The sequence below is a fragment of the Schistocerca piceifrons genome, chromosome 9, assembly GCF_021461385.2.
Source record: "Schistocerca piceifrons isolate TAMUIC-IGC-003096 chromosome 9, iqSchPice1.1, whole genome shotgun sequence".
In the NCBI taxonomy this organism is placed as follows: Eukaryota; Metazoa; Arthropoda; class Insecta; order Orthoptera; family Acrididae; genus Schistocerca; species Schistocerca piceifrons.
In genome coordinates, this window is record NC_060146.1 from 223,148,213 (window position 1) to 223,159,934 (window position 11,722).

Here is an 11,722-nt window from a genome sequence, read left to right on the forward strand (position 1 = left end):
ATTCGGAGAGCGCTTGCTCAGTTTTCTGCATCTCTGTGCACACGCACACCTTGCGGACGGCTCCCAGGACCCGGCCCCATCGGCTGGTGGACCAAACTTCGAGCATGGAGTACTTGTCCGGACGTAACACGTGCTTGGTCCACCCGCGAACCCTACCACGGATGCTGCGTATGGTGGATTTGCCTCGCGGACACAGCTCCGGATACATAGTACGCAGCAGATCCACACTCTAACGCCAACTCGGGTATTGTATACTGTGGATCTGCATTCGAATACAGCTTGCTACCTTGCGTGAGACGGATCCACCTTGAAACACTACCCCGTGCGCGGCGTATTGTGGATCCGCATCTGAACACCGCTCTCCATATAACTCGCGGCGGATCCACATTCGAACGTTAACCCTACTCTACCGCCGATCCTGGGAGCCTTCCGCGAGGCGTGGATGTACATAGAGATACAGAAAACAGAGCAAGCAACAGAGCAAGGCGTCAGGAAGTCGTTTCTGAAAGTATTTGTATGGAGTGTAGCCATGTATGGAAGTGAAACGTGAGCGATAACTAGTTTAGACAAGAAGAGAATTGAAGCTTTCGAAATGTGGTGCTACAGAAGAATGCTGAACATTAGATGGGTAGATCACATAACTAATGAGGAGGTATTGAATAGAATTGGGGAGAAGAGGAGTTTGTGGCACAACTTGACAAGAAGAAGGGACTGGTTGGTAGGACATGTTCTGAGGCATCAAGGGATCACCAATTTAGTACTGGAGGGCAGCGTGGAGGGTAAAAATCGTAGAGGGAACCCAAGAGATAAATACACTAAGCGGATTCAGAAGGATGTAGGTTGCAGCAGGTACTGGGAGATGAAGAAGCTCGCACTGGATAGAGTAGCATGGAGAGCTGCATCAAACCAGTCTCAGGACTGAAGACCAGAACAACAACAACACATACTAAATATGTAATACACGCGTAAAATGTTCAAACTCTATTGCCTCGAATACAATTGACAGTTGCGTCTTGCTGTTCACATACGTTGAAGTCCGAGTCGTGCACTACACAGCCTGACAATATGAATCGAATCTGTCGGCACAGTGTTTAGCACAGTGGACATGCATTCGGGAGAACCGCGGTTCAAACCTGCATCCGGCCATGCTGATTTAGGTTTTCCGTGATTTCCCTAAATCGCTTCAGGCGAATGCCGGGATGGTTCCCTTGGAAGGGCAGGAGCGACTTCCTTCCCCATCCTTCCCTAATCCGATGGGACCGGTGACCTCGCTGTTTGGTCCCCTGCCCCAAATCAACCAACCAAGTCGGTGAGGGGAAGTTTTTACGGACCCCTTGTTAGTAGTATAGATTCTGTGGTAATTTCGTAAATGTTCTTCCGTAAGGTCAGAGACGCACTCTAGCCTTCTACTGGCAGGCGTTTGTGCTGCGCTGGCATTGCAACAGTGGCCGACTGAAGCTCTGAGGACGGAGGTGGCCTTCGAAGAGAGAGAGAAAAAAAAAGAGAGAACACTGCGATTACAACTAGCCAGCCGTATGGCGGGGTGGGGGCATGGAGTCAGCGGAGAACTTACAGACAGAAGAGGAGATGGACGTCATTGCGTTTTTCATTCGTTTCACTTCAATGTTTCGCTTTCGCCAAGAAGAGCCGTTACGATCACGGTGACCATGACTCGGTTAGTACGTGAATGAGGACTTTTAACATCACGTTCGTGCTACCTCTTGCCTAAGACACAAGTTCTCACTGGTACTTCGCGTTTCGGACAATTGACGCTGCCGGCTGTTAGCGAGTATCGGAAAGTTGCCTCCATTCGACAGCGGACCCCCCGAGCGCCGCGATCTTATCTGGAGCAGCACTTAGCAGGCAAGACGGCGTGCGCCAGCCCCCCACCACATACGCCACAAACCAGTTCACACCGACCGTGCTTGTGGTGTGGAAGGGTGGGGCGGGGGGAGGGGGGGGGGCTTTGCTACTGTGCGTAGCACTCCTTAACTCCACAACCTACCGCTGTCAGTTTCCGTAGTGTAGTGGTTATCACGTGCGCCTCACACGCGCAAGGTCCCCGGTTCGATCCCGGGCGGAAACAAAATTTTTCATTTCGCTTTATATTGCGTTCATGCCTAACTTCACAGCATTTGAACTGTGATTTATTTTCAAAGAATATACTTGAGAATTTATTTTATTTACTAGCGACTCATGAAGAACATTAACACATTTAATCACACTACGTAAGCGTGGAAGCAGTTGCCAGGGAGTAACTGATGAAATCACAACCAAATTACTTTTAACAAATGGGAAATTGTATTCACTTTATTAGTGCCTAAAGGCGTTTTTTAAAAGAAACATTTAAAATTATAATCAGAAAGCACCCTCTAAGTATCAAGTTACAATTTATTCAGAGGCAGAAAGAAACAAGTTCTGACTGTATTAACTTTCGGGCAGAGAACCTTGCCGCTTCCTTCTGACACGGCCGTATTTACGACCGCTAACAACAGCCTCTGAAACACTACACTGGTGCAAATCTGCAACACAAGATAAGCTTAAACTAAGAGTTTTGACAATTTACACAAGCACACAAAATATGCACACACCCCCCCCACCCCTCCCCCCACCGTAGGAGGGATGGATATGGTACAAAACAATAAAAATTAAAATATTAACCTTGCCAGCGAAGGTGTAACTTGATTTTAACTTCTAAGTCTTACGGTGAAACGGTGGCAACTTTATATACTAAAATGATAATTTCAAATAAAAGCCCATGAAATGCAATCTTACATAAAATCCTCAAGGTTGGCCAAACAAGTTAAGATGCTCTACAGTACACAGATACCGCCTCTCAAGATCATAGGCAATAATGTCAAAGTTTCCAAAGATCAAAACATATTTCAGGTATTGGGCCGTTACACTCCAAGCAATAAATTCGTTAACACACCAAATCCAGCAAACATGACAGAGGCAGCTCCGAACGACAGACAGACACTAACTGCCTAACAAATGCGGACGAGAGACAGACGAGCAAGCTGGGGACGAGAGACTGACCCAGACTGACTGACTGGCGAGCTCATAGCGCCCCTTAAATGCACGTGAACAGGCAACCTTTCCCCTTTCCCACCAGAGGGAGACACCAAAGCTGCGACTGCCACAGCGGCGCCACCGTCAGAAACGGAGGGCGACTGCTTCACACTACGCGCTGCGGCGCGCTCTTCGAAACAGCAATTTTTACCACGGCTCAGCGTTTTTCTTTCGCATGCTAGTATTCCGGTTGCTATGGATTTATTTACCAATTGTCACTCTCCTATTTGCAGCTTACTATTAAAATTTGAGTTCACATATTGTTATTTTGTCATATGGAGGCAGTGAGTGGAGCTGTGAACGCCAGGGAATGGAATGTCAACTAGAGAAATCGACATATTATTGTGTTCGAGTTCAGTAGATGGGTGACAGCAGCGGGGCAGTCTGAAACATTTACGCCGGGTATGGGGATAAGGCCACTGCGCAGAGCACGCCAATAAAATGGATTCCTCGTTTTAAGGAGGATCGTTTCGACATTGGTGATCCTCCACGTTCAGGAAGACCTTCTCGGTTTGATGAAGATCGTTTAAAAGCATTAATCCACAATGATCCACGCCAGTGTACTCTAGAACTGGCAAATGTGACGAACTTTGAACATTCTACATCGTGCGACATTTGCATGAAGTGAGGAAGGTTCAAAATCAGGTGTACGGGTAAAGCATGCTCTGAGCCAAAATCACGAAAGTCGGCGCGCGGCCACACGTCCGTCTCTGCTTGCTCGTCATCACTTTGCTCGTGAACAACGCCGACCATTCCTACCCCGTTTCGTTACTGCCGACGAGAAACGGTGCCTACATGCTAACACGAGGGGAAAAAAGGAATGATTGAACCCAGGGGAAGCAGCAGCTGCGCATACAAAGACCTGTGCGCATTCACTGAAGTTTATGTTATGCATCTGGTGCAACAGCGACGGTGTGGAGTGCTACGAATTGCTTCCCCCAGGTGTAATCATCACAGCTGCCATTCACTGCCAACATCTGAGATGCCCTGCAGGCGCAATTCGAGAACAACCACAAGAAGATTGCGTCAAGTGATGCTGCTTCACGCCAGAACGCATTCTACTAGACTGACAAAAACACTGTACAGGAGTTGGGTTGGAAAGGCATTCCGCACCCAGCTTATTCATTGTATCTTGCGTCTTCAGATTTACACCTTTTCCGCTCTCTATGGAACAACTTTCAACGAACTTCATTTCCGGATCAAAATGCGTTCCGAACATGGCTCCAAGAGTTCTTCGCCTCAAAAACATGGTTCCTACACCAGCGGAATCGTTAAGGCTTACTTCAGACTTGAAGTTTAATACGTGTGTTATCAATAGTTGCTTCGTCATTGCAGTAAGCTTTATCCATATTACTAAGCGGCAGTCCCGGAACATGTAACATCAGTTTCCGTTATCCAACGGCTTCCAAGAGGGAACAGGAATTTGGTTTACAATATTTCGCGTGATCACTGGCCGAATTTAAAAATTCAAACTCTGTCATAATCAACTCGTTAAGCTTATGTTTAAGGTTTAGCACAGTAAGAGAGGTTTTAATACAGTCACAAACTGTGTGTTTGTGTTGGCCCTGACAGCTCGCAAATATGCGGCCTTTTTATTTATTTTATTTTTATTTTTATTTATTGATTTATTTACCCTGGCAAGATTAGGGCCATCAAGCCCTGTCTTACATCTAACCAGACATTCTACTTATTTTACATTCATATGTTTTAGTAGGCATCTTAAACTACATCTAGTACAAAAAGTGAAATAAACAATTTGAAAGGTACACCTGGAAAAATACATACATATAGAGTTTATATTCTTAGGTCACAAGTACTGTTATAATTAGACATTATTGAAGAGACAAATTTTAGATAGGAGTGCCGGCAGCAGGGAGTATGAGGGAGACTCATGGTGAAGGGAGGAGAAGAATAGAGACATGATGAAACATAATTAAGGAAATATAAAGGAAAAGAAGATTGCGTGGCTAATAGAGAAAGATGAAGAGGAAGGCATCTCAGGAGCAAGGTAGGAGACGCTAGCTTTGCTATTTGACAGATGAGGGGATTGTCCTTGTACATTAATTTTGTGGAGAACTTTGTGAGGATGATAGTAGGAAATGCTTCAACTTCTTCTTAAAAGCAGCAGGAGATCGAATTTTGCGCAAGGTAAGGGGCAGTTTGTTCCAGAGGCGGACAGCGGCAACTGAGAAGGAGTTTGCAAAAGTTTTTGTTTTGTGAGTGGGCACAGTTAGGATACCAAATAAGAGTGACCTCGTGTTTCTATTATGATGACATGACAGGTTTTTAATCTCTGAAGCAAGGTACTGGGGTGCTTGCGCGACGAGGAGTAGGTGGAGTAGACATAGAGTGTGGTAGTCACGCAATTTGTCCGGCCGCAGCCACCCTAGCTCGGAGTATGAAGCACTAACGTGATCATATCGGCGAATGTTGCAGGTGTGACGCACACAGGCATTCATTCATGGTTAGCTCTAGCCGTCTTTTGTTTTCACTACTCGTGCCTTGTTGAATCACATCACAATAGTGGAGGTTCGGTAGAACGAGTGCTTGCACGAGCTGGCGTTTCAAGTCCTGTGGAAATATGTTCCGAAACTTTGAGAGCATAGAGACAAGCAGACGTCTTTCGGCACACTGCGACTGTATTCTCCGCCCAGTTGAGATGCTCTTCCAAAGTTACACCCAAGTTCTTCACTGTTTTCTGATATGGTATTGGAGTACCGTCGAGCAGAATAGGAGGTAGCCGTTCGCGGAAATCTGAACTTATTAATTTCTGATGGGCTATTAAGATTACTTGCGTCTTTTTTGCATTTAGTTTAAGCCCCAGGTTTTTCGCCCATCTCACTACTGAAGACAGATCATCATTCATCTGAGCGATTGCAGTGTTTACATCTTCAGGTCTGACGCTTAGGTAGAGCTGGAGGTCGTCGGCATAGAAATGATATTTACAGGAGGACAGAACCGACGTAATATCGTTGACATATAAAGAAAACAAAAGTGGTCCTAAGACTGATCCTTGTGGCACTCCCGAGGAAACATGTTTCCAGGAAGATTTTTCATTTACGCAGACAACACATCGCTGTCTGTCTTTTAAGTAGCTTTCAAACCATCTCATTGCACTATCAGAGAAATTAAGCAGTTGCATTTTTCTGAGCAATGTGTCACAGTTAACAGTGTCAAAAGCTTTGCTGACGTCCAGTAGCGTCAATATTCTTGCCTTTCGATTGTCGATGGCATATTTCAGGTCATCAGTTACTTTAATTAGAGCAGTGTTTGTGCTGTGATGTTTACGGAAACCGGATTGAAATTTGTCATATAGGCTGAATTCATCCGGTATTTGAGAAGGAGAGCGCTTAGAGACTTTACACATAATTTGAAACAATTACAACTTTTGTCGCTGACAACCCATCGCCCCCTCCCACAACACGATGAATGGAAAAAAAAATTATCGCTGCCTACATTTTCACTGTTCATACATTAAAGCTTCAAACATCAGACATGACGTTTTAATTTCTCATTTGTTTACTGCCGATTCTGCTCGCAATGTAATTAACAAACAGTGTCAACATTACCACTCAGTACACCTGCAAAATTATATCATTGTATGACGACATTAATGTTGACATGCGCAAGGAAAAGAAAAGAAAAAAAAACTTGGTTTTGCTTCAAATGGAGCGTGAATTGCGCGGACCACATTCATCCAATGTTTCGTTATGAGAGCCCTTAAAGATTTCCAACAAACTTAGAACTTTTTCTCGGTTACATGCTAAACGTCAAACATTTCACACATTAACTCATTTATAAAGTAATTTGACGTTTTAAGTTACGTTATTTTATACATGGTAGCTCGATTCTGTAAAGAATCGGGTGTTCGCGTGTTTACTGCGGTAGAATAACTGAACTCAAACTAAATAAAACCAGAAAAGAAAATTTCCGAGAAATATAGAGAAAAAACAAGGGAAATATACAATGCACGAAAAATATATATACAGCTTCGTGTGATAGACTCCACTCTGTAAAAACTTTAGGTTTGTTTTCTGCAGGAAAAAAAGAAGGTCCACAGACAATAGTTCATTTCGTTTCTTTCTTTCACACGGTGCTATTTAGTAAAAAGCTGCTGGCATGTGGATATGAAGGTACGTTCGCTCAATCATATTATCATTTCGCTGAAAACAGAAACAAACTGTGAACATTTCAGAACACACGCATTTAAACTTTTCCTCCATCTCTGTTGACAGTAAAAGCGACTGATTTTTTGTCAGTATTGTTCTTAGGTGCTCGTGCTTTATGCTACGTACGGAAAAGTGATCAATTTTACTGCCAATTGCTGAATATACTTATTTGGCTGTATCCAGTCTTTTCTATGCTTCTCGTAACATCACAACCCTCTGTGGCTCTAAACCACATCAGTAACTTTCCTCCCTTTCCACTGCAGTCCTTCTCTTTGCTTTAACTCAAAGGATGTCTTCCCTGAGGCCGCTGACCTCAGCTGAAGTTTTTACCTTCACGTATTGCTCTGTAAGCTTCCACGTTGATCTTCACCCCACAGTGATGCCTTCTCCTCACGCTACGATGTGCTGCATCGCATTGTTCACAACTAAATATGAAATGAATTGTTACAATGACTAGGATTGTGAGTCAACTTCCTTTGGCATTTCGAGTGAATTTTGCAGTAGTTGTACTGAGGCAAATTCTGGCCCATTTCGTTTGCTGAAAGTCAAACTATACCGTAAACATACACAGAGATGAAAAATGCCATGGTAAATCTGCTAAAATCGTGTTGGACATCCTTTCACCAGGGGTAGCGCAGCATGGAGTCAACAGGTCGCTGGGAACCTCCTGCAAGTATACTGAGCTACGCTGCGCAAATGGTTCAAATGGCTCTGAGCACTATGGGACTTAACTGCTGTGGTCATCAGTCCCCTAAAACTTAGAATTACTTAAACCTAACTAACCTAAGGACATCACACACATCCATGCCCGAGTCAGGATTCGAACCTGCGAGCGTAGCGGTCGTGTGGTTCCAGACTGTAGCGCCTAGAACCGCTCGGCCACTTCGGCCGGCAGCTACGCTGCCTCTGTAGCCGTCCATGAGTGCTGAAGTGTTGCCGGTGCCTGAATTTTTTGCACGAACTGGCCTCTCGACTACGTCCCATAAATGTTGGATGGGATTCATGTTGGGCGAATTGGGTGACCAAATCGTTCGCTCGAATTGTCCAGAATGTTCTTCAAACCAGTCGCAAACAATTGTGGCCCCATTACATGGCGAGCAGTCATCCATAAAAAATCCATCGTTGTTTGGGAAAGTGAAATCCAATGGTCTCCAAGTACCCGAACATAACCATTTGTCGTCTATGGTCGTTTCAGTTGGACCACAGGACCAGTCCATTCCATGTTTCAACAGCCCACGCCATTATGGTTTTCCAATCGTCTAACGTGCAATCGACATGGTCACGAGTCCAGAAGAGATGCTGCAGTCGATGTCGTGATGTTAGCAAAGGCGCTCACGCGCTCTGCGGTTATTTCACGGAGTGTTGCTTGTCTGTTAGCAGCGACAACTTTACGCAAACGCCGCTGCTCTCGGCCGTTAGGAGGCCATGGACCATTGGTTTGTTGTTGGTGAAACGTAATTCCGAAAATTTGTTATTATCAAGACACACTTGCACTGTGGATCACGGAATTTTGAATTCCCTGACGATTTCAGAACTGAACTATCTCATGCGTGTAGCTCCAACCACCATTCCGTGTTCAATGTCTGTTAATTCTCGTCGTGTTGCTATTATCATGTAGGAAACCTTTTCACACGAATCACCAGAGTACAAACGACAGCTCCGCCAATGCACTGTCCTTTTATACCTCGTGTTCGCGATACTATCCCCATCTGCATATGTGTACGAGGGTTGGACCTTAAATAGTGGCAACTATTTATTCACAACCGATACAAAAGAGTTAAAGGTTTGCACCTGTTACTGTCCTTCAAAATAGTCACCAGCGTTGTGTAGAACCCGTTGCCAGCGATGTGGAAGGCGTAGTATACAGTTAGCAGAGCCCGTTCTGTTGATGAAGCGAATGGAGCGGTTTACTGCCTGTCGAACCTCTGGAACAGTTTTGAGGCGAATGCCACGAAGTGGTTCCTTGGTCGTCGGAATCAAATCAAAGTCACAAGGACCTAAGTCTGGGGAGTATGCTGGATGGTACAGTACATCCCAGTCCCATCGACAGAACAGAGCAGCCACAGCTTGCGCTGTATGCGTCCGCGCGTTGTCGTGCAAAATGATGGGTGGGTTGCGCAGGAAGTGTCGCCGCTTATTTCGCAAAGCTGGTCGCAGGTGATGCACCAAAAACCAAAAGTAATACTGTGCATTGATGGTCTGCCGTGGAGGGACGTAATGCGTTAGTAGAACACCATCACAGTCGTACACGAGGATCACCGTAAACTTTATACCGTTCCATTCGCACCATCAACATAACAGGCTCTGCTAACGGTATACTACCCCTTCCACATTGCTGGCAACGGATTCTACACAACGCTGGTGACTACTTTGAAGGACATTAACAGGTGCAAACATGTACCTCTTCTGTATCGTTTGTGAATAAATAGTTGCCACTATTTAAGTTGCAGCCCTTGTATATCGGCATCCAATGACTTTTGTTATTTCCGTGTATATTCATCAAGTTTCGCAGAAGAACTGTGAACTTTGTAAGACAGATGAGGCACTGGCGGGATTAAAGCTGTGAGGACGGGTCGGTTGTCGTTCTTCGGTAGCTCAGTCTGTATTTAATCTCTTGGAGAGTTCCACCTTTAAAGTTTTCTTGAGTTTCCTAGGTGCTCTCATTGTGAATCACTGAATGCGTTTAGCGTGGTCAATGTCCGCTCCGTTTTAAGGAGAGCTACTTTTTCACTTATGTCGTTGTTTGTGACGTCAGATGTGCTACACTGTATGACCGTCACGGTAGGTGAGTGGACAGCGCGCCGGCTCGTCATGCTGGGGGGCTCAGTGTTCGATTCCCGGCTGGGTTGTGGAGATTTTCTCCGCTCAGGGACTGGGTGTTCGTATCGTCATCATCATCATCATCATCATCATCATCATCATCATCATCATCATCATCATCATCTCATCCTCATCCACGTGCAAGTCTGCGCAGTGGAACCTGGCGATGAGGTCTATCCGCCGGGAGGCCCTCGCCACACGACATTTCATTTCATTTTCCTGAACTGTGAGTCGTACCATGATAGAATTTTGCAGTTAGATTGAGTGGTATAAGTGGATACTGTGGGAAAAATGCGTTGCAAATACAGTTAGTAGTATAGAAGTAATACATTAAAACATTGTGCGTCATACTCAAGTTCTACTACACGAACAATGAAGGGGTAGTAAGTGATAAACTTTTATCCTTTCATTATTTTGTGCCGGGTGCCAGCGAGAAAAAGTTTCGTTAAGGTTTGAAATTACGCGTAAGATTAGTCGCAAATCGCTAAGCGCTTTCGTTGTGGAATGCTGGGTGAATATAATCTGCGTAGTCTGCGCTGCCTCGAGACATGTGCACCCATTCGAAGTTCAAAACTTGGCTTATAACGTTAAACCCTTTTAACGTGGAATCATCCCTCTTAATGAGCTCATTATGACAGAACGTATGGTCGACGTAGGTTTACTTGGAGAATTTTAGGAAAGAGTGGTTCATCTGTAAAGGAGACCGCATATGGGACGCTGGTGCGACCTATTCTTGAGTACTACTGGAGTGTTTGGGTCCAAACCAGGTCGGACTGAAGGAAGACATCGAAGCAATTCAGAGGCGGACTGCTAGATTTGTTAGCCATAGGTTTGAACAACACGTAAGTATTACGGAGATGCGTCGGGAACTGAAATTGAAATCCCTGGAGGAAAGGCGACGTTCTTTTCGGGAAACAGTGTTGAGAAAATGTAGAGAACCGGCATTTGAAGCTCACTGCAGAACGATTCTATTGTCTGCAACATACGTAGCACTTAAGGACTGCGGAGATAAGATACGAGAAATTAGGGCTCATTCGGAGGCGTACAGACATTCGTTTTTCCCGTTGCTCAGTTTGCGAGTGGAACAGTGGAGGGGAAATGACAAGTAGTGGTACACGGTACCCTCCGCCACGCACCGTACGGTGGCTTGCGGAGTATCTATGTAGATGTAGGTGTACCACTGAATTTTGGAATTCGGTTAATAATTATAAGGGGTATTGTATTGTAATGTATTGTATGCTAACTGGGGACCTGGAAACGACGGAGATGCTCCGTCCCCGCCGCAGCCGCAGTGGTCCACAACCCCACGACGACTGCCGCAGTCCACATCACCCCTCCGCCGCCCCACACCGAACCCAGGATTATTGTGCGGTTCGGCCCAAGGTGGACCACCCAGGGAACGTCTCAAACCAGACGAGTGTAACCCCTATGTTTGCGTGGTAGAGTAATGGTGGGGTAGGCGTACGTGGGAAACTTGTTTGTGCAGCAACCGCCGACATAGTGCAACTGAGGCGGAATAAGGGGAATCAGCCCACATTCCCCCGAGGCAGATGGAAAACCGCCTAAAAACCATCCACAGACTGGCCGGCTCACTGGACCTTGACACAAGTCCGCCGGGCGGATTCGTGCCGGGGACCAGGTGCTCCTTCCCGCTCCGGAAA

General features: G+C 45.5%; 1 non-coding gene across 1 annotated transcript; it reads left to right on the forward strand.

The window, feature by feature from the left end:
• The first annotated feature begins 2,013 nt into the window (after nt 1-2,013).
• Trnav-cac lies at nt 2,014-2,086 on the forward strand. The gene has a single exon. It is a non-coding gene; the product is annotated as a tRNA-Val (tRNA).
• Nucleotides 2,087-11,722: the final 9,636 nt, after the last annotated feature.